At 41.1% G+C, this 21,421-nt stretch overlaps 1 protein-coding gene across 1 annotated transcript in view; it reads right to left on the reverse strand.

Moving 5' to 3' along the window:
• KCNE4 (potassium voltage-gated channel subfamily E regulatory subunit 4) overlaps positions 1-19,653 on the reverse strand; it is a 48,405-nt gene extending 28,752 nt beyond the window's left edge. Inside the window, exon 1 of the mRNA XM_082396826.1 lies at positions 10,758-19,653. The gene's annotated coding sequence lies outside the window, so the exon portion shown is untranslated. The remainder of the gene's footprint in view (positions 1-10,757) is intronic.
• Positions 19,654-21,421: the final 1,768 nt, after the last annotated feature.

The following is a 21,421-nucleotide window of genomic DNA, read 5'->3' on the forward strand; positions in this document are numbered from 1 at the left end:
ACAATTTTTCATTAGACAGCTATTTGCCAAGCCCCGACTGTGTGCCAGGCATGGTGCTAGCGGATGCAGCAGAACACCAGACAGGAACAACCCTGTGTCCCTGGGGCAGGAATTTTTTTCAAAAAAAATTTTTTGCATGCATTCACTCATTTAATCCTCCCCAAATCCTATAGGATAGGATACCATTATCCCCATTTTGCAGATTTATGAAATGGGGGTTAATTAACGTGCCAGCATTTCAACCCTGGCATTTTCAGAGCCTTTATTTTACCCTTATACCACACTGACATCCCATCAGGTCAGTAAGCTGAACCCCAGAACTGATGTCCCCTCTTTCCATCCTGTCATTTTATCCCAGGGCACGCCTCCTAAAGCTCTCACTCTTTGGTCTAGAAACTCTGAAAATGCCCATTATCACCTCTCTTGTCATGCTGATCCCAGCGTGTTCTGTCTGGCAAAAGGGATTGAGACTAAATGTAATCAAGATCCTCTCGTTCTGGGCTTCCCTGGTGGCGCAGTGGTTGAGAATCCGCCTGCCAATGCAGGGGACACGGGTTCGAGCCCTGGTCTGGGAAGATCCCACATGCCGCGGAGCAACTAGGCCTGTGAGCCACAACCACTGAGCCTGCGCTCCTGGAGCCTGTGCTCCGCAACGAGAGAGGCCGCGATAGTGAGAGGCCCGCGCACCGCGATGAAGAGTGGCCCCCGCTCGCCGCAACTAGAGAAAGCCCGCACACAGAAACGAAGACCCAACACAGCCAAAATAAATAAATAAATGAATAAATTTATAAAAAAAAAAAAAAAAAAAAAAAGATCCTCTCGTTCTGTGAAATTACCAGGCTATTCACGTCGCACATCGTGAAACTGGAAACAGGAGAAATTACTCCCAGGCTTGCAGCCTGATGCATTCCTTCCTTATTCAAATTCTTGTTATAAGTATTTGAGAAATTGGCGCAGTCACCTGTAAATGGACACTGACTTCATCTCACCTCAGTTTTCCCTCAATAGACTAGGGCACCACGTCCCAGACATCACACAGGGGTTACATTTATATGTAAATAACAAATGCTGACGCAGGATTCTACAGGGCAGTCAGCAGGGACCACCTCTCAATTAAGGAGTGGGACTTCTTGTTCCACTGCAAGGGCTTCAAATAGGGGTTCTCCTGTGCGACACTTACCTCTCAGTGTTTTCATTTCCCTTCTGGTAAAACCGGGGAAATAATAACCCCGATACAAGTAAAATGCTTGCAGCAGTGCCTGGCACATAGTAAGTCCTCAGTAAGTGTCAGCCATTAATAGTAGACAACTATAAATAAATTAATTTTTAAAAAAAAAGGGGCCTCCCTGGTGGCACAGTGGTTAAGAATCCGCCTGCTAATGCAGTGGACACGGGTTCGAGCCCTGGTCCGGGAAGATCCCACATGCCGCGGAGCAACTAAGCCCATGCGCCACAACTACTGAGCCTGCACTCTAGAGCCCGTGAGCCACAACTACTGAGCCCGCGCGCCACAACTAATGAAGCCCGCGCGCCTAGAGCCCATGCTCCGCGACAAGAGAAGCCACCACAATGAGAAGCCCGCACACCGCAATGAAGATTAGCCCCCTCTCGCTGCAATTAGAGAAAGCCCACGCACAGCGATGAAGACCCAACGCAGCCAAAAATAAATTAATTAATTAATTTAAAAAAAAATAGTAGACAACTGCTTCCGTCCTGGGTGATCTTGATCAGCTTTCTGATCTGTAAAATGGGAACAATACGTGATACCTGCTCCACAGCATCAATAAACCTTTGTGAGACGTAAGTGGAAACGCTGATTCAAAGTCAATTTGTGAATTGCAAGTACTATACGAACTGTTGACTTAAAGAAAATGCACAACGTGAGAGTTGCGAGTTAAGTTTTATTTGGGGCAAAAGGAGTTCTGCAGCGCGGGAGACAGCATTTCAGATAGCTCTGAGAAACTGCTCCAAGGAGGCGAGGGGAGGAGCCAGGGTATATAGGAGTTTTGCAACAAAAGGGCAGGTAGTCGGGATGTCAAAAGATTATTGTGAATTAAAGAAAACCAGATATCCCAAGTTAAGGAATTTAGCGCTTTTCTATGTATGGAAAGATGCAAGAGTCTGGGCTCACTGAAATCATTCCTTTGATATGCACCTCAGCTCTCTGGGGCCAGTATCCTGTATTTTCACATCCTGAGTTCCCTCAGGGCTCACCGCAGGGAGTGGCTGCTGTCTGAGGGCTGGCTGCTAGATGGCAGGTATCCTTTCCTTCCAGAGCTTCCTCAGGGTTCACCGGCCCACGTTGAGGGGTGCAATCGCTGATGACTGTAACATCCTTTGTTTATTGATATGGCAGGAAATATTACATTTATAAATATTCCATTCCATTTATAAATATTCCATTTATCAAAATGGAAAGGTATTGGCGTCCTGGTTCTCTGTGAGGGATGCAAATAAGGTCCTAGCTCCCATGGATAGGCATTAGCAGGAAATTCAATACAGAGCTCTACCGCTTAACTCCCAGACTAAGTCCTGAAATTCACCAGATGCGTTCCAGAACTTGCTTGCTCTCACACACCGACCCTTCTACCGCCTGACTTGGCCATGTCTCTTTCTACCTCCAAGACGATTTTGTCTCAGTGCCCTTCCCTGTCACTGGGCATTGCTTGGAGCCCAAGCTCCAGGATACTCGGAGAGATTTCAGTGACTGTACATCTCAGGCAAATATTCTTGAAGCCCTATTCCTTTCCTCTCCAAAAGCCCCATACAAATATTCTTACCCTCCCCTGAAGCTTCCATCCTCCACAAATCATTAGTTTCCTGCATCTATAAATAAAGTTTTGATTCTCCAGATAACCTGCTTCACACTCAATCCAGAGAAAACCATTTCAGTCCCTTGCAAAGATGGTCCTCCCCCTCCACTACCCTCTAAAAATGCCTGCTCAGAAGATGGACCACCTCATAGCCAGCCAGTCTCTTAGTCTGGGTAACCCAAGTTCTTCTCTAACCTGGGTTCTCCAGAAGACGTGTTTCTGTGAGAAAACACTATTTGGGGATGGCTCGTGGGAGGCCTCAAACACCCTAGAAATTATGTAAGTGGACCTAAATCCTAGACGTCCAAGGATTCAATCCGAAGGACTCAACATTGTCTAGGAAACCACAACCCCCAAACTCCCATGACCACCCAACCTCCTACTCACCTTGGTTTTAACTAACTCTTGATGAGAAGGAGACCATTGCAGAGGGCTACCATTTGGAAAGGAAACAATGGAAGTTGGCACAGCAAAGTGCTTTCAAAAAAGACAAACTGCATCCACTATTATATTATTTGTTCATTCTATCTTCTAGGTTGGCTCTTCGAGAAAAGGGCACATAAAGCACTCAAGACATTTGGTGCACTGTCTGATTTCTTCTGCCAGGATTCATCAGGGCCTCCTGTGAACTAGGTCTGTACTTCTCTGTCACTCCGGCTCTACTGGGGACAATGATGGCTTGTCTGCTGTCCTTTGCTTGTGTCAGAGCTGGGCAGCTTGCAACAAGATCACCTGAAGACATGGATTCTATCTGCCTAGACTTGGACTAGCTGGCATCCAACCAAATGTGCCAGGAATTTGTGGAAGGAACAAATTTCTTTAAGAAATGCAGCGTGTAAGATATAGACTAATCAGGTAGCAAAGCAAATATAGGCTTCTCTCCTCCTGTTTAACAAATGCAATCCTACAGTGTTGTCCTTTACACTAGGATTGGTCAGAACTTGTCTACATTGGACTGACAATTGCCTCTCCTCCCATTAACAAGTTAAAAGCAAATGAGGCCTGATAAACAGAACTCCAAGGTGAGCCGGGAGTCCAGCAGACTCATGTGGTCCTCACCAGAGTGAAGAGAGGGTGCGTGCCATCCTAACGTGATCTGGAGGCAAGTGAGAGCACAAAAAACTCTTGAATTAAATTAATTCCATCAAAGGAAGGGCTTTGCAAATACCAACAAGGCATGTTCCAGTTTTCTGTTGCCACATGACAAACCACCCCAAACAGTAGTTTAATACAATAACCGTCGCTTATTATTTATTACGTGATGTTTGCAGGGTTGACCGGTCTCCACTAGGTGGTCCTGCCCCACTTGAGGTCCCTCCAAGGATGCAGGCAGAGACCATCTGGAAGCCTCAGCCACTCACACAACTGGTGCCTTGGCTGGGAAGGACCAAACAGTTGGGGGTGAATAGCTGGTAATCCTCGGACATCTCTCTCTACCTCTAGGTGGTCTCTCCATGTGATCCCTCCCCGTGTGGTGGCTTCAGCGTAGGATGTTCTTCTTGCGTGGCTGCTCAGGGCTGTGAAGGCCTGGGGAAAGGGAGCAAGACAGAGACCCAGAGAGAGACAGAGAGCGAGGTGGGTGCTGTATTGCCTTTTATGATGTAGCCTTGAAAGTTGTGCAGGGGGGCCTCCACTGCATTCTATTGGCTAGAAATCAGCCACTAAGGAATTCCCTGGTGGTCCAGTGGTTAGGACTCCTTGTTTCCACTGCAGGGGGGGCAGGGGTTCCATCCCTGGTCGGGGAACTAAGATCCCACATGCGGCGCAGCACATCCAAAAAAAAAAAGATATCGGTCACTAAAATGGCCCATAGTCAAGGGGAATTAGACCCACTTGTTGATGGAAGGCATGTCAAAGAATTTGCAGACATGATTTAAACCCACCACAGTGACTTCCAACCCTTACACTATGGAATCACCTGGGGAGCTTTTGCAACTCCAGCTGCCCAGGCCACATTCCAACCAAAGTAGAATCTCTCAGAGTGGAACCCAGGTAAGGATTTCTTACCATAAACCCACGTTTAAGAACCACTGCTTTAGACAATAGGGGTATTCTTGTTCAGCATGCAAAATAAAAAACCTACCTAAAACTTACCTCTAGCGATGCTCGGCAAACCTTTAGCAAACCTCAAATCACCTCTAGTGATTTGAGCAAACCCAATGCCGGCCTTTCGTGATAAATATTTTTAAATGTCTGCATTATGTTCTGAATTAAAATTCATAGGTAATATAACTTGCCTATATACATAATGTCCAAAAATATTACTATATTAACCTAGTTATCATTAAAAGTAAAATAGAGAAAGGTAATTTGTAACATAATTATAGGAATGTCATTAAGTAAATACTCAGACATGATGATATTAGGCGTAAGGCGATCACAACGCTTGCGCTCTATGCAGACTCACCGTGAATGTGACAGCTACAAATGCAGACTGACACGAATACATTGTACTGGGGACTCAAGTGCAAAAAGCAGCTTTAACATCATTAGTGTGCTTTTCTAAAAATAAAGCCATGGTGTTAGTTTGCTAGGACTACTATAATAAAAGACCATAATCCAGATGGCTTAAACAAGAGAAATGTATTTTCTAATAGTTCTGGAGGCTGGAAGTCCAAGATCAAGGTGTCAGCAGGTTTGGTTCCTTCTGAGGCTTCTCGTCTTGGCTTACAGATGGCCATCTTTCCTGTGTCATCCTTCTGTGTATCTGTGTCCTAATTTCTTCTTATAAGGACATCAGTCATACTGGACTAGGGCCCACCCTAACGACCCCATTTTAACTTAATTATCTCTTTACAGGCCTTGTCTCTAAATACAGTCACATTCTGAGGTACTGAGGGTTAGGGCTTCAATATATGAATTTGGGGGTAACACAATCAGTCCATAAGAGAAACTAACTCTTGGTAAATTTCTAAACAGAACAAAATAGTATAATCTCCCCTCAGTTTTCAAAGTCATTGCATTCCCATGAAATTTACTGTATATTATTAAAACTATGCCTTCCCACCAAATCCACATTATGTTTATATGTAAAATAGGGTTGGATTCTAGGCTCAGCTCAATAAAAACAGGTTTTCCACCTGTATGAATGTCCCTTTGGGCATTTGACAATTGTAAAGGCCAAGAGACAATTCATTTGTGCAGGACTGGGACACAGTCAGGCACCATCAGCTTCTTCCTACTAAATGCTAGTAACACTACCTCAGTCACTGTAACACGAAAACTGCCCCCTACAGGGCAAAACTGGTTCCATTGAGGATGTCTGATTTAAAGGAACCCAAGGATAAATTGTAATCAGAATATTTCTCTTGTCGGAGAAGCATCACCATCTCCTAATTTATTTGCTTAGTGAGATTTGATTTTGTGCTTAGCTCTTCTAAAATTGGGGACAAACTGTTACTGAGTTCAATACTTGAGCTTAACTGCAGGGCTATCTGACATATTGGAAATCACCCAAGCCAAAGAGCATCCCAAACAAAAAATTGTTTTGGTTTTATGCTGTTCCAAATTAGCCACACTGATGAAAATCTGTCAGTTGGTCTAATAAATAGTCTAAAGTTGATGGCATGCAATAAGGGAGTAGAATTTCTTCCCTTATTACACTCTTGGGAAAAAAAAATAAACTAAATTTGCCATTGATCTAATCTCCTAAGAATGTTTCAAAGCTTGAATGGTAATTTGAATTTTGGGTATGTATATACATAATTGAAAAAAGATCAAGAACAATATAAAGAAAAGGCTTCATTGTTTAATGAGTAGTATCGTGCCCAAAATCCCAGAGTGAATCCAGCCCAGATTTGTCTGACACCAGAGCCGTTCTCCACCTCTACTCAACACCAGATGGATGGGCTGTCTGGGAAAAGGATGAAAACAAGGCAGGCACACAATGGATCATGTAGTATTTCTCCAACAAACCTCGAGAGGGTTCTCATAGCAGATGGAGCATGAAAAATGGTCCCCCCAAAGCACCTCATCTTCCGTCACCTTTAGATTTCAGTTTATATTTGGACAAGACTCAAATTTCACTCATATTATCAGTGTCTAGGTCGAGGGGAAAAAGACATACTAAAACATACGTGCTTCAAACAATTGGGCTGAACAGAAACTTTAAAATTTTTAAATGTTGAATACATTATTGTTTTAATGATTAGATTTTATTGATAAATGGCCTGAAAATCGACATTACTATTCCATGTTTGGCTCTTCCCTTCTCCAGAACACAAAAGAGTTGAGTCTTTTGAGACATGCCAAAGTAATTATATTTTTGCACAGCTGGAGACAAGACTATTCCTCTTGATGAGGTATTGTCCACCAAGACCCCGTCTGTTCCTGCTCCCAGCATTCAGGAATTTCTTCCACAGAGAGAAGTGAGTAGGGAACAAAGTCTTAATATTGTTACCTCCTTTTAACTGATTTTCCTTTAATTACAGCTATTGATTTATTTACAACATGAAAGAAATTATTTATGGTTGCGTCTATACGTTGAAAGATAACAGACGCCTTCCAAAATATTAGCTTAAATAGTTTTTATAGTTTCCATGGCCAATGTGAACATAGTGCAAGCGATGACAATAAGAGTTTGACCCATTTTTTGAATAAATGAATGGCTATGACAGATTAAAGCATGTAAAAACACTGGAAAAGTCAAAATGATCTGTGATGGTGAATATGGTGACAGACGTGACAAGAGTCTCATCTGAATATTATCATCTAGGGAACAGAAATGGGGGTTTTCTTTTAGCAAAGGAATTCAATTTTGGATAATCTTTTTAGTCACAATTATTTGTATTTTGAGTCATTGAGTGATTCTCAAGGACTTTAGTCTGGCCAAAAGAGATGTTGTTTATAAACCATTAAATGTATGTTACAGTACTTTGTATTTTGCAATCTCATCCTGAAATCCCAAGAGTCCCCACCACAGATTCTGTCCCTGTGGTACTGAGAAGGTCGTAACAGTGTAGGATTAAAGAACAGGATCTTTGCCAGTGGTGTGTAACCATTGCTCTCAGAGGTCCCACAGGTTTTCCTTGTGACCCTGAACCCATAGGATCATTGTGTACACATGTTACCCAGCAGGGGTTATAAATGCTATAGGAGTTCAGAGATGACAGTAATCAAATAACATGGGATTTAACTAATCCCTTTTTTCCCTCCACTTCCATCTTCTCTGAAAACATTCAGGGATGCTGTCCATGATTGATTAGATCATGTGTGCATGGCTGATTCATCTAGGTCAATGTCATGAGAAAAATACCCGAAAAGTGTTCAATTACAGTGCAATCATTATAGTCATAATGTATTCAAACTATTATGATAATTTTACAACAGCCAAATGGAATTTGAACAGTGCAACTAACCTTCCATCCAGGTCATTTTTATTATGCACCGCCCCATTGACCATTTGGCAATGGATTTACGGGAATTGTTGAACATTACGTGATAGCTTGCACTGAGACGACCAAGGGAATCTGACATAAAAGGAAATATAATGGTTCATTTGTGGGCCCAACATTCATAAATTCCCAAGACTTAAAAATTATTCTTCCATTCAGCACACATTCACTCAGCTGCTATGTTCCCCACATAGAGGACTATATAGCAGACATCAAAAGGTGAATAAGGCTTAGCCCCTGAGAAACACATCACTGAACCAGAAGAAAGACAAGAGAACAATGACCTATAAAATAATGCTGACTGTCCCATATGGTAGTCCTAGCCAAATGTCGCTATTGAGCACTTGTAATGTATTTAGGTTAAACTGAGGTATGCTGTAAGTATATAACACACACCAGATTTCAAAGAATTTATTATATCTTATTGGTAATTTTTACATTGATTACATATTGAAATGATATTTTTGGATATATTGAGTTAAATAAAATATATTATTAAAATTAACTTTGCATGGTTTTTTTTTACTGTTTTAATGTGGCTACTGGAAATTTTTAATTATGTATCTGGTTCATGTTATATTTCTATTGGGCTGCACTGATATAATGTTATGTGCTATGTGTGTGGTATGTATAGAAAGAAAATTGTGCACAGAGGAAAAGGCAACAGATTCTGCTGGGCAGAGATTTTGACATTTAATATTGGTCTTTAAGAGATTTCTCTGGAGGAGGCAAACCTTGAGGAGAAAACCAGAATGGAAGAAGCATGAGCAAAGTCACGGAGGCCTTAAAGAGCTTGGTGTGTTTGTGGAATGGCAAGCAGATTAGTACGTGTGTGGGGTGACAGGTGGGAGCAGGTAGCAGGAGACAGGCTGGGAAGGCATGTGGAGGCCCACATGGGTAGGGTCTTATTTGCCATGGTAAAGAGTCCAACTCCATCTGTGGACTAAGGAACATCCTCAAAAGTCTTTAAGCAGGTGGTTGACATGGCCAGGTCTTGCTTATTCTGGGAGCAGAAAGAAGAGCTTGAAGAAGGAAGAAACCAGAGAAGAAAGACCATTAGAAAATTACACCAGGAATAATGAGAGCTTGAATAAGATCCATGATGGGAAGAGCAGAGAGGAGTGAGACTTGATAGGTAATTTTCAAAGCACCCAAGGATATGGCGCTTGCCTTGAAATCAGAAGGACAGATTTTTTTCCCCAAGCTAATGCTTATTTTCTATCTGCTAAAGGCACTTATTATCAACCAACGACAAAGAATAAAACTGTTGACAATCATATTCATTCTTGGATTCTTTTGATTTTGTACCATATTTAGATTCTTTAGGGCCTTCTTTTCCCCATTCATCCTGATTCCACTGAGGACTGTAAGAGCAATTACTTGCTCAGCCATCCCACATGGAGCACTTCCTCTTGAGTCAGGCCCTCCTTTTTTCTCATGCTGTGCTATCATATGGTTGAAAAAGGTTAATCCACGTGGCCAGGCCTGGACTGGAATTGCTCTTCACTTCCGCTTTCCCTTTGCACAAAGGCCACTGAAATCTGTTCTGTGATTCCTCTCTTGTTTACATAATAGCTACCTCTGTCATCTGTCATGTTTTCATTTTCCCTCGGGGAGAAAATGCTACTCTCCCCAGGATTCATGAGAAAAAATGAGGAGTATAGTTCAATTAGCACTAGTCAGAAGCAAACCTTGGAGTGTTCCAAGTAAGTAGCAAGTGATGAAGCTAATGAAAATGTTAGTGGAGGCTAAGAAAGAAAGACAGAAGGCACCACCACAACAATGGTTTATCCCAATAAAAGGAGGTGGGAAGGGAGAGAGAAAAATTTACTTTTATTGCAAGAAAAATAGTAGATGAAGTAAGTGGGGGAAAAACCCACAAGACAGCCACTGGCTACAGCTATAAAATTAAGAATCTTCATTTTTTTAAAATCAGACTATATCTTTGTTCTTAAGAGTCTACAATATGATTGGTATTATCTTCAAATCTTCACAACACCCTTCTGAGTGGAACCTCTTAGGGGGTCATGCATAGCAAAACGTGATGTTGAGTTATAAAGAGGAACATTCCATTTCTAGACATCTCAATTTATGACTCAAGTAGTGAAACCACAAGGTCTGCTCATAAGGAAAGTGTAGGGGATTCCATTCTCTAAAGTAAACATTCAAAAGAATTCTGAAATCAGCTACTGACCAGCTAGGATATCTTAAAAAAAAACTGCTAGGGGCTGGGAAGCCAGAAAATGCCTAAGTCCATCAAGGTTTGTTGGTTACAAGGAACAGAAATTGACTCCTGCTACATTAAGTAAAAAAAAAAAAAATATATATATATATATATATATATACTGAAAGGCATAGAATAATTCACAGAAACGAAGGAATAGCAGAGTGGTCAAAATTTCAGAAAATCCAGGAATCAGGAAAGCTCTGGAGAGCTAGGTAGCAGCAACCAAGCAACCATTCAGGGCACTGCCATCAGGATTCATGAGTTTAACCAAATTCTCTGGATTATTCTCTGTGATATCCACATGCTAAGAAGAGAACGTCTTACCAGTGTAGCTTGGATCACCCATCCACTTCTGTCCAGGGAAGAGAGAATTCCTTGACTGGCCATCCCTCCAAGCCTGAAAGCAACAGAGAAAATGTAGTTGAGTCCCCCATAGCAAGAAGAAGGGGTGCTGTGAAGGCAAAAACGTGTCCTCTACAGGACCCGTGCCATTTCTTTATTCATGCTCTTCACTATTCTAACTCTCTCATCTAAAACCTCCCACCCTCATGGTCTACCTTCCACCCACTTTCTTTAAGAAGTCTCCTCTGGATACTCCAACCCTTATTGACCTCTTCCTCTTCTTAACACATACAAGTAGTCATTCACATAATCATTCACTTGACGAATATTTTTGGGCCTTCACCATGTGCCCGGTACTCTATTGGGTACCCATTCCGCAACCGATAGCCTTGCTTCTCCTCCCCGTGATATTCCAGGTATAACTGTTCGTATCTGAAAACTCAATTTAAGACTTAACAGCATTTACTGGTTGCTCATCAGTCTTTGATACCACGATAGGGATCCAGTTTGGGCCAAATGCTACAATCTAGATACAGGCTCTAAAATTTTTTTAATAACTATATGATACAACTAACAAAACCAAAGTACTTAGAGATACTTTCAAGACAGATCAATTCTAAGTGATAAAAGCAGAGATCCTCAGTTTACATTTAATTTGTAGTTATTAATCCATTCAAAAAACAAATATTATCGAATGTCTTTACTGTATAGGACACTTTACTAGGCAGAGCTGATATTCAGCAGCATACACCGGTACACTTGTATCAGTTGTCGAAATAGTGAAAACTCCCATGCTGGCTGGTGAATAGCCACTGTACCGAGCCTTCAAGTGCCCCATCACCACCCCAGCCATCCCCATTCCTATGGCACCTCTCCAGGACCCCTACATTCCCACAATCCAGTGACTAAGAGTTAACCCCTGGCACATGACTCTGCTCCAGCCCTTAGGCCAGTGTCTGTTCTGATAAGCACCCTGTCATCCCTGTTGATAAATATTTTTAATATCACTTTGGTTCTAAGTACAGCAGTGGATACAAAAATGGGCAGGTCCTCAGGAGCTTATGTGTGGAGTACTACCAACAATAAAAAAGAACAAAGTGGATGAATCTCAAAAACATTGTGCTAAGTGAAAGAATCCAGACAAAAAAGAGTGCATACTGTATGATTCCATTTATATGAAGTTCTACATCAGAGAAAAACAAACTGTGATAATATAAATCATCCCTGGGATGAAATGGAGAAGAGGGTTCTTGATTGAAAAGGGATCCAAAGAAACTTTCAGCAGTGATGGAAATGTTTTATAGAGGAGGGGTGTTTAAAGTCTGTTCACTTTATTGCATGTAAATTATATATTTTAAAAAAGCACTTACTGTCCAATAAGGAAGATAATACCTCCAAAAATTAGTTTAATACTGGTCAGAAAGCCTAAGTCCCACAAGAGAGGCATAGCTAGAGCCTGCATAGCCAAGTGTTATAACCACCCTCTCTTGGGTTGTACAGCACTGTCTGGACAAGAAGAGTTATTTTGCCTCCCTCAGTTTTCTCATCTGCAAAATGGTGACAATAATAGTAGATACCTAAGGGGTTGTTGTGAGGGTCAAATGAGTTATCCATTGAAAGCATTTAGAACATTTGGCACATAGTAGGTACATAATTAATGTTCACTATTAATAAAACAATTATTGGACTCCAGAGAAGGAGGGTCATGTTCAGCTGGGAGAGCACTGAGGAAGCAGCGTTTGAGCTGAGTTTTGAAGAACTGTTTCTACAATGTGGGCATGGGGAGATGGGAGGAAATTATATACATGTCACTCACCTGGCTACTCCATCCAAGAATTCTCTTCAGTGGCACTTCCTCATTATCCCTTTGGCTACGTTACCGCCCTCTCTACACGCTCTCAGAGCTCCCAATACTCTCTTGTACAGCACTTATTATACTTGCATTTAATCAATAAATTAATCGATTAATATTTAAGTATTTATTCCATATGTATCACACTTCTCCAGCAGACCAGAAGCTGCAGGTGGTCAAGATGCTTACTTTTATAGACCCAGGTCCTAGCACAGAAACTTGCAGAAATTATTATTATTCAATAAATTAATAAATACGTTATTTATCTTATGTAAATCAGGTTATCATTTTACTCCATTCACCTCAATTCGGAGTATGTTTAGTTAACTGGTGGGCTGGGGTCCCTCCATAAGCTTAAGGGCTAGCTCTGCCACTTTCTCCAGGTGAACGCAGGGCAAGCTAGTTCTTTATATTCTAATCTCCTGATATGCAGACTAGGGTATAGTAAGAGTTCATCTGCATAAATTTCTTGTTACATATAAAGGAATGTTTGTAAAGCATTTTGCACATTTTGTGATGTGCCTATCACATAGTAAGTGCTTAAAAAATGGTAGCATCAAGATCATTCCCTTCACCCAACCTATAGAGTGGCATCACTCTACCCATGATGCTGTTATGCATCAAAATGTATCAAAACACTCCTGACTATATGATTCCTTCTTCTCAAACTCCTCCCCCCAACTCCCAACTGACAGACTGTGGGATAAGGCTCAGTATGATTTGTCTCCATTGTACGTATCTTGCCCAAGAAAGCATTGCAAAAAAATCTACTCCAATACCAACCATTTGGCTTCCCTTTCCTTTTCCAACCCCAAGATTGTATTTTCTTATTTTTCCAATAGTGAGTTAGTGAGTTTTGCAAAAGCGTTTTAGAATTTACAGAAATCGCACCCCTACTCTATCTCATTTTACATTTAAATCAACCTCATTATAACATTTTTCAATATGAGATTAGAAAATTAGAAAGAGGTAATATAATCCATCCCAGGACACAAAGAGAGCAAGGAGTAGGGCCAGGATTTCAAATCCAAGTCTTCCAGCTCTGAACCTTACATTCTTTGGCTTCTGGCCTAGAAGTAACTTTCTAGAAATTTCTGCTGTAGGAGAAGAATGATATTTCTGAGTGTCTTTCAGTCTGGGTATGCTGAGGCCCAATACCTGATTCCTTCCGACCCCAGGTCTAAACTCCAGGGAAATCAGATGGTACTTGATAAGCACAGCCTGAGGCTTCAAGACTTTAGTCACTGTCCTCGTTGAATTTTCTGGAGCAAGAACTCAGCTGAGTCAAGTCCAAGCTCCAGCAAGTAAACATCATTGGAAAAACTCCCACCTTGAAGAGGTGGTGAAACACACTGTCACATTAGTAGAGAAAAATAAAGAACTAGGTGTAACAGCCTCCAGAGTTGACCAGATAGGATCATCCAAACATTGCTGGACTCTGCTTCTATTTTTTTCTTCTTCATCAAATTTTATTCAGATCCAATGAGGTGGAGTTATTTCCTTTTTTTAACCCTTGTTAATTATCTCCTTGGGGATATATATATATACACACATACACACACACACACATATATATATATATATTCAAGGCTAATTGTAAGAGTTCTTTTTACCTTAATAAGGATACTAAGTGAGGAGATAAATGTGAAAGTACCTAGGATTTTCAAGGCACATATGGGTACTGAATAAATGCTTATTAACCTGGAATCTGCTGAAGTTTCTTTCTGGGGACTTTCAGCTTTTCACAGCAGACACCAAGGTCTGCTTTTGTCCTAACCCTACCATGGAACTAAATATACCCAGAATGCAGAGTTCTTTTGAAGCCTTAGTCCCTTGCCTAAGGATTTCTGACACATTAAAATACTATTAAGTAAAGTTTCAAAGTCAAAATAATCAGACTGCTTTTCACCACAAACCCTGGAGAAATAAAACTGCAAACAACTCATTAGAAAGGCTGAGAAAAAGCTATCTTGTGGGCTGGCCAAAATAGTGTATTGCTATTTAGAATTTTCTCTGGGATGCTTTCTCTCTAAATATTGCAAGAAAATAATTAGCTCTTTCACACATGGAAATGTCTAAAACCATTGGCTCAAATTTCACACATAGAAACATTGACAAGCTCCTTCTCTCTGAAAAGAGAAAGGCAGACCAGACTGATGCTTCCCCATTTGCATTTCCCTCTCTGAGCTGCCTTTCTGAGTGAATGCCATGATTTTAAAATGAAGTCTGTTTTTTTTCCATATCCGAAATGTCTTTATTTGCACTCTGGAAATGCTGACGTCAATTGCCTTACAGATCCAGGGGGGAAAAAATACAAGTTAATTGTAGTTGAGAAGACTGTCGAATCTCTAATAATGGTAGGCACAGAGCTTGTCAGCACAGCATCCGTTGCCATAGTTACCTGTGAGGGATGACCACAACTGCATATCACTTAGCTAAATGATCCCACATGGCACCTTAGTGATTATTAGAGAGGAATCCGATATTCCTCCGGTGAATATGTGAACCAAATGAAATGACCCCTGTGAGCAGGGTTTTCTCAGGGGTTTTTTTCCTTCCAGATACTAACAGAATGATCACTTGATAACTCTTAAAAGCAACTTTCAACCTTTGCTTTTGGAACAGTTTAGAAATGCAATGTCACAATAATTGACCCGTTGAATCACTTTGGACTATATAATACCAGCTGTGCCCACGGCTAAAGGGGGAAAAGCATGTTAACGTGCATTGTTCTATCTTACACGATAGCAGCAACCAACCAAATTGACCTTTTCCCTTAAATGGCTGGTTTCATTCCAAAGCAGTGTGGAGAGAATGAATCCAAGTGTGTAATTTAGTAAGTGTATATTTTACTAACTTAAACGAATGAAACACACTGATGCATTTATTTAAACTGTTTATACAGGTAGATGTGCCCACAATTTAAAGATCCTTGGCAGCATTTACTGAGCCCCATGCCCCTTCCATCAAAGGAGAGAGCTGAGAATCAGAAATAATCTGCTCAAGGTTGACCCCGCTTGTTCCAGAAGTTTCATGCAGAGTCATTCTCAGCTCCTTAGAGGCTCTTATAAGGGAAATAGGCACGAGAGTCCAATCTCTTTAAATAATGTTAAATTTATTATTTAGCAAGGAGAGAAGGATTTAAAGTCTTGATAAGAAAAATAATGCTCCCGGCATATAGGACTAGATTGTGTTGTTAAAGGAAATACACCCATACCTGCACACACTTTCTGTGGTGAAATATACTAGAAGGCAACAAAATACACCAGGAGCTTGAGGTATAGTGCCTCAACTAAAATGTTCAGCGTTAGACACTCTACATTTTCCAAGAGGAAGGGTCCCCACAAGTAGCTAGAATACAGGAATAATTTTTTAAAAAGATGGAAAACCTAGATTCCCACAAAACCCTGCTCCAAAAATGTACAGAAGAGAAGCTCTTTTTGGCCAAGAGCTCCATGGTGCTTTTTGCTTTTCAACCTGAAAAACAAAGATAGTGCAAAGGGGGTATTATTCTTTCCCATCTGATACAAATTTGGGGGGGTATAAAAATGTGCATACACAAACATATCTGCAAATCTACAAAGGCATAATGTATTCATAAGTGTTAGTATACTACTGTGATTTGAGTCCTAGGATTTAGTGAGTCTAATAATTTTGTTCCTGTGACTATTTCTCAGCTGCCTGGGATAACCTGAAAGTTTCTAGCCTCCTTTCCTTAGTGGCTCCGTGTCAGAGAAAATAACGGAAAATGAAATCAAAAGCCCTTATTTCATCAGCTGACACAGGCGGGACAGCGGAGGGATCACAGGCTAAGGCTGGCAACCAGCCCTTTTTCTCTCAGAGGAAAATTACCAGAACTCTTCGCAGAGCGGACTCAGAGCAGCCAGCAGCGCTGCCTGGGGTCCTCCTCTCCTCGGAGACTGAGCAGGCGGAGCTTTACAAACAAGACGGCAGAGAGAAGCCAGGATTCCACGCCGAAGCAGAGCAGGCCACCTCCGACCAGGTGGTCCTCGCACCACGAATGTGGACATTGAACAGACAGCATGAAACACTAATGCAAAAGCACCGCCTAGGACAGCCAGCTGTTCCTAGCATAGCTGGGACACTGGAAGCCAGCAGAATGGCCCTTGTGGCAAGGGTAGGTATTGGATTTTTCATAATACGGTTGTGGAAATGGAAGCCCCCAAGAAACCCACTGGCTTATCCAGTCACCCGGCGGACATGAGTCAGGGTCGCGGTGCACTCCCCTGACTCTGGCCTCCGTGCATCTGCTCTGGGATTGCAGAGGTGCTGGGGCCCACGGGACTCCCAGGACAGAGAACAGAGAGGAAGAAAGTCAACTGAATATTATATTGTATTGTAGAGATAATAGAGACATCAATCTACTGCCTGAGGTCATATTAGTTATGAGCCTTATAAGGGTGAAGACTTCTGACTATACCCTGCTATACTTCAGCTCCTAGTAGGAGAACTAGCTCAAAACTGTGCTCAGAGTATATGACATGAATGAATGAATGAACAAATTAATGAATGAAACATTACCTACTTTTCCTCCATAACCAACCCTAATCATAGAAAAAGCTACATGCATGTGTGTGGGGTGTGTGTGTGTGTGTGTGTGTGTGTGTATTTCCATTGATTTCCAGCTTCTGAAGTACAGTTGGCCTTCTGTATCCACAGTTCTGTATTTGCAGATTCAACCAACTGGAGATCAAAAATATTCAGGAAAAAAAAATTCCAGAAAGTTCCAAAAAGCAAAACTTGAATTTGCTGCATGGCTGGCAACTATTTACATAGCACTTATAGTCACAACTATTTACATAGCATAACATTATATTAAGTATTATAAGTAACCTAGAGATGATTTAAAGTATACAGGAAGATGGGCATAGGTTATATGCAAATACTATGCCATTTTATACAAAGGACTTGAGCATCATCGAATCTCGGTGCTCACAGGAATCCTGCAATCAATCCCCTATGGATACCAAAGCAACTGTACTAAAGCCCAGAGGAAAGATATTGTACTAAAGGAAGATACTATACTAAAGCCCAGAGGAAAATATGATCTTTGTCTATGCATATAGTTAGACCATGAAAGTAAAATATGGTTTGGTGAAAATGTCCTACTAGTTGGAGATTTTGAGTCTAGCAACCCCATGGATAAACCATATATCTGAATATTTCAGTATTCAATTCTTATCTTCCCTTTGTGTGTAGGAATCTGAGCCATCCCTAGTAAAGGGCATATGGGGAAAACTGTACCAAGATCAACACTCTGAGGAAAGGACTCTTAAGGCACCACTGGAAGGAGAAAAGCAGGCAGCTAGCTATCAGCTGGCAGCTGCAATAGAACTGCTATCTGTTGGTCCCTGAAATGCAACCACAGGTATCCTACCACCATCATTATCCACTGTCTCTTGCTAAACCCCTCAAGTTACTTGTAATCCCTCTCTGGTACCTCCTCTCAGAAACACTTCTTCCCACCAGCTACACTTCCTCATATGAATGCTCTCATTCCACAGGTCACATCTACTCTGGAGATTCTCTTTAACTAGATTTTGCTCATATTCCAATTTCAGGTGAGGGATGCACCCCTTCCCTCACCTCTGGCACTTTGGAGCTACTACCCCAAAAGGAGAGCAATTGGACTGGAAGAGGAACCACTGTAAGCCATTAGCCCATTTCCAAGCAGAATCTACTGAGTGAGGGAGGTTCTACTTTCAGAGCTACCATAACAGGACAATCTCCTGGGAAGATCATTGTCAATGACACTGGCAGCCAGGTTCCATGTGCTCTTGCCTCCACCATGAACTTCTCTTCTTTAGGCTAGAGCATACTTCAAGAGTACCTTTTCCAGGCTGTATTCACATAAAGGGTAAAAAGACACAGCACTAAAGATTCTTCACCTATACTTGCTTTCCCAGTTTAGGTAGGTCAACAGTGCTACTGCCCACTCACCCACAAGGAAGAGCCAGCATATTTCCATACGTCTACCAAGCATAGCCAAGTACTGTGCTTAGTTCTCAGGAAAAATCTAGCTTTTGGATTTTAATAATGGATGTCTGAATGGGTTCCAAAGGCCCTTTGGGGTTGCCAAGGTTATGTTTTCTTGCAATCTTCAGCTGAACAGGCTGAAAGGGAAGGTTCCTAGGAGCTGGGAGAGAGTATGAAAAGGAAAATAAACAGAATGGAGAGACAGCTGGACTGTGGATGCCCGATTTCCTTCTGAACTTTGTACAGGGAGACCTCACATGTTCTCTTCTCTTCCTTCGGAAGCACGGACAGATGGACATGGCCCTACCTCATGGCCAGATGGGAACCCCAGCTTGCTTTTTGAAAATCCATGGGCATTTTTCTCTCTGGTCCTGAAACTGATACACTAATATCAAGAAGGATAGCCTTCTTTTCACTTCCTTTCTGTCTTGATTATCACTCTCTATGCTTTAATCTCTTCTAATTTCCTTCTTCTCTCTGTTTTTCATAGCTCTGTTCTTGGCCCTCCATCCCATTCTCACCAAAGTAAATGGGAAAAGAATTCTCAGGAGGGGAAAGAAAGTATAACTTTCTCATCACAAAAATAAACTTTTGGTGTTTATCCTTAGAGATTATGTTAAATAACATATGTGTTTTCACTCAATCAATAACTATCAAACTCAGAGCAACAGTCAGCTCTACCCACCACCAGTCCCTCCCATCAGGAAGCTTACACAGCCCTCTTAGATAGCCTCATCCACCAGAGGGCAGACAACAGAAGCAAGAAGAACTACAATCCTGCAGCCTGTGGAACAAAAACCACAATCACAGAAAGAGAGACAAGATGAAAAGGCAGAGGGCTATGTACCAGATGAAGGAACAATATAAAACCCCAGAAAAACAACTAAATGAAGTGGAGATAGGCAACCTTCCAGAAAAAGAATTCAGAGTAATGATAGTGAAGATGATCCAGGACCTCAGAAAAAGAATGGAGGCAAAGATCGAGAAGATGCAAGAAATGTTTAACAAAGACCTCAAAGAATTGAAGAACAAACAAACAGAGATGACCAATGCAATAACTGAAATGAAAACTACACTAGAAGGAATCAATAGCAGAATAACTGACGCAGAAGAACGGATAAGTGACCTGGAAGACAGAATGGTGGAATTCACTGCTGCGGAACAGAATAAAGAAAAAAGAATGAAAAGAAATGAAGACAGCCTAAGAGACCTCTGGGACAACATTAAACACAACAACATTTGCATTATGGGGTCCCAGAAGGAGAAGAGAGAGAGAGAAAGGACCAGAGAAAATATTTGAAGAGATTATAGTTGAACACTTCCCTAACATGGGAAAGGAAATAGCCACCCAAGTCCAGGAAGCACAGCAAGTCCCATACAGGATAAACCCAAGGAGAAACACGCCAAGACACATAGTAATCAAATTGGCAAAAATTAAAGACAAAGAAAAATTACTGAAAGCAGCAAGGGAAAAACAACAAATAACATACAAGGGAACTCCCACAAGGTTAACAGCTGATTTCTCAGCAGAAACTCTACAAGCCAGAAAGGAGTGGCATGATATACTTAAAGTGATGAAAGGGAAGAACCTACAACCAAGATTACTCTACCCAGCAAGGATCTCATTTAGATTCGATGGAGAAATCAAAAGCTTTACAGACAAGCAAAAGCTAAGAGAATTCAGCACCACCAAACCAGCTCTACAACAAATGCTAAAGAAACTTCTCTAAGTGGGAAACACAGGACAAGAAAAGGACCTACAAAAACAAACTCAAAACAATTAAGAAAATGGTCATAGGAACATACATATTGATAATTACCTTAAACGTGAATGGATTAAATGCTCCAACCAAAAGACAAAGGCTTGCTGAATGGATACAAAAACAAGACCCATATATATGCTGTCTACAAGACACCCACTTCAGACCTAGGGACACATACAGACTGAAAGTGAGGGGATAGAAAAAGATATTCCATGCAAATGGAAATCAAAAGGAAGCTGGAGTAGCAATACTCATATCAGATAAACTAGACTTTAAAATAAAGAATGTTACAAGAGAAAAGGAAGGACATTACATAATGATCAAGGGATCAATCCAAGAAGAAGATATAACAATTATAAATATATATGCACCCAACATAGGAGCACCTCAATACATAAAGCAACTGCCAACAGCTATAAAAGAGAAAATCGACAGTAACACAGTAATATTGGGGGACTTTAACACCTCACTTACACCAATGGACAGATCATCCAGACAGAAAATTAACAAGGAAACACAAGCTTTAAATGACACAACAGACCAGATAGATTTAATTGATATTTATAGGACATTCCATCCAAAAACAGCAGATTACACGTTCTTCTCAAGTGCACACGGAACATTCTCCAGGATAGATCACATCTTGGGTCACAAATCAAGCCTCAGTAAATTTAAGAAAATTGAAATCATATCAAGCATCTTTTCTGACCACAATGCTATGAGATTAGAAATGAATTACAGGGGAAAAAATCGTAAAAAACACAAACACATGGAGGCTAAACAATACATTACTAAATAACCAAGAGATCACTGAAGAAATCAAAGAGGAAATCAAAAAATACCTAGAGACAAATGACAATGAAAACACGATGATCCAAAACCTATGGGATGCAGCAAAAGCAGTTCTAAGAGGGAAGTTTATAGCTATACAAGCCTACCTCAAGAAACAAGAAAAATCTCAAATAAACAATCTAACCTTACACCTAAAGGAACTAGAGAAAGAAGAAGAAACAAAACCCAAAGTTAGCAGAAGG

Source organism: Balaenoptera borealis (assembly GCF_965194805.1).
Source record: "Balaenoptera borealis genome assembly, chromosome: 6".
Taxonomy (NCBI): domain Eukaryota; kingdom Metazoa; phylum Chordata; class Mammalia; order Artiodactyla; family Balaenopteridae; genus Balaenoptera; species Balaenoptera borealis.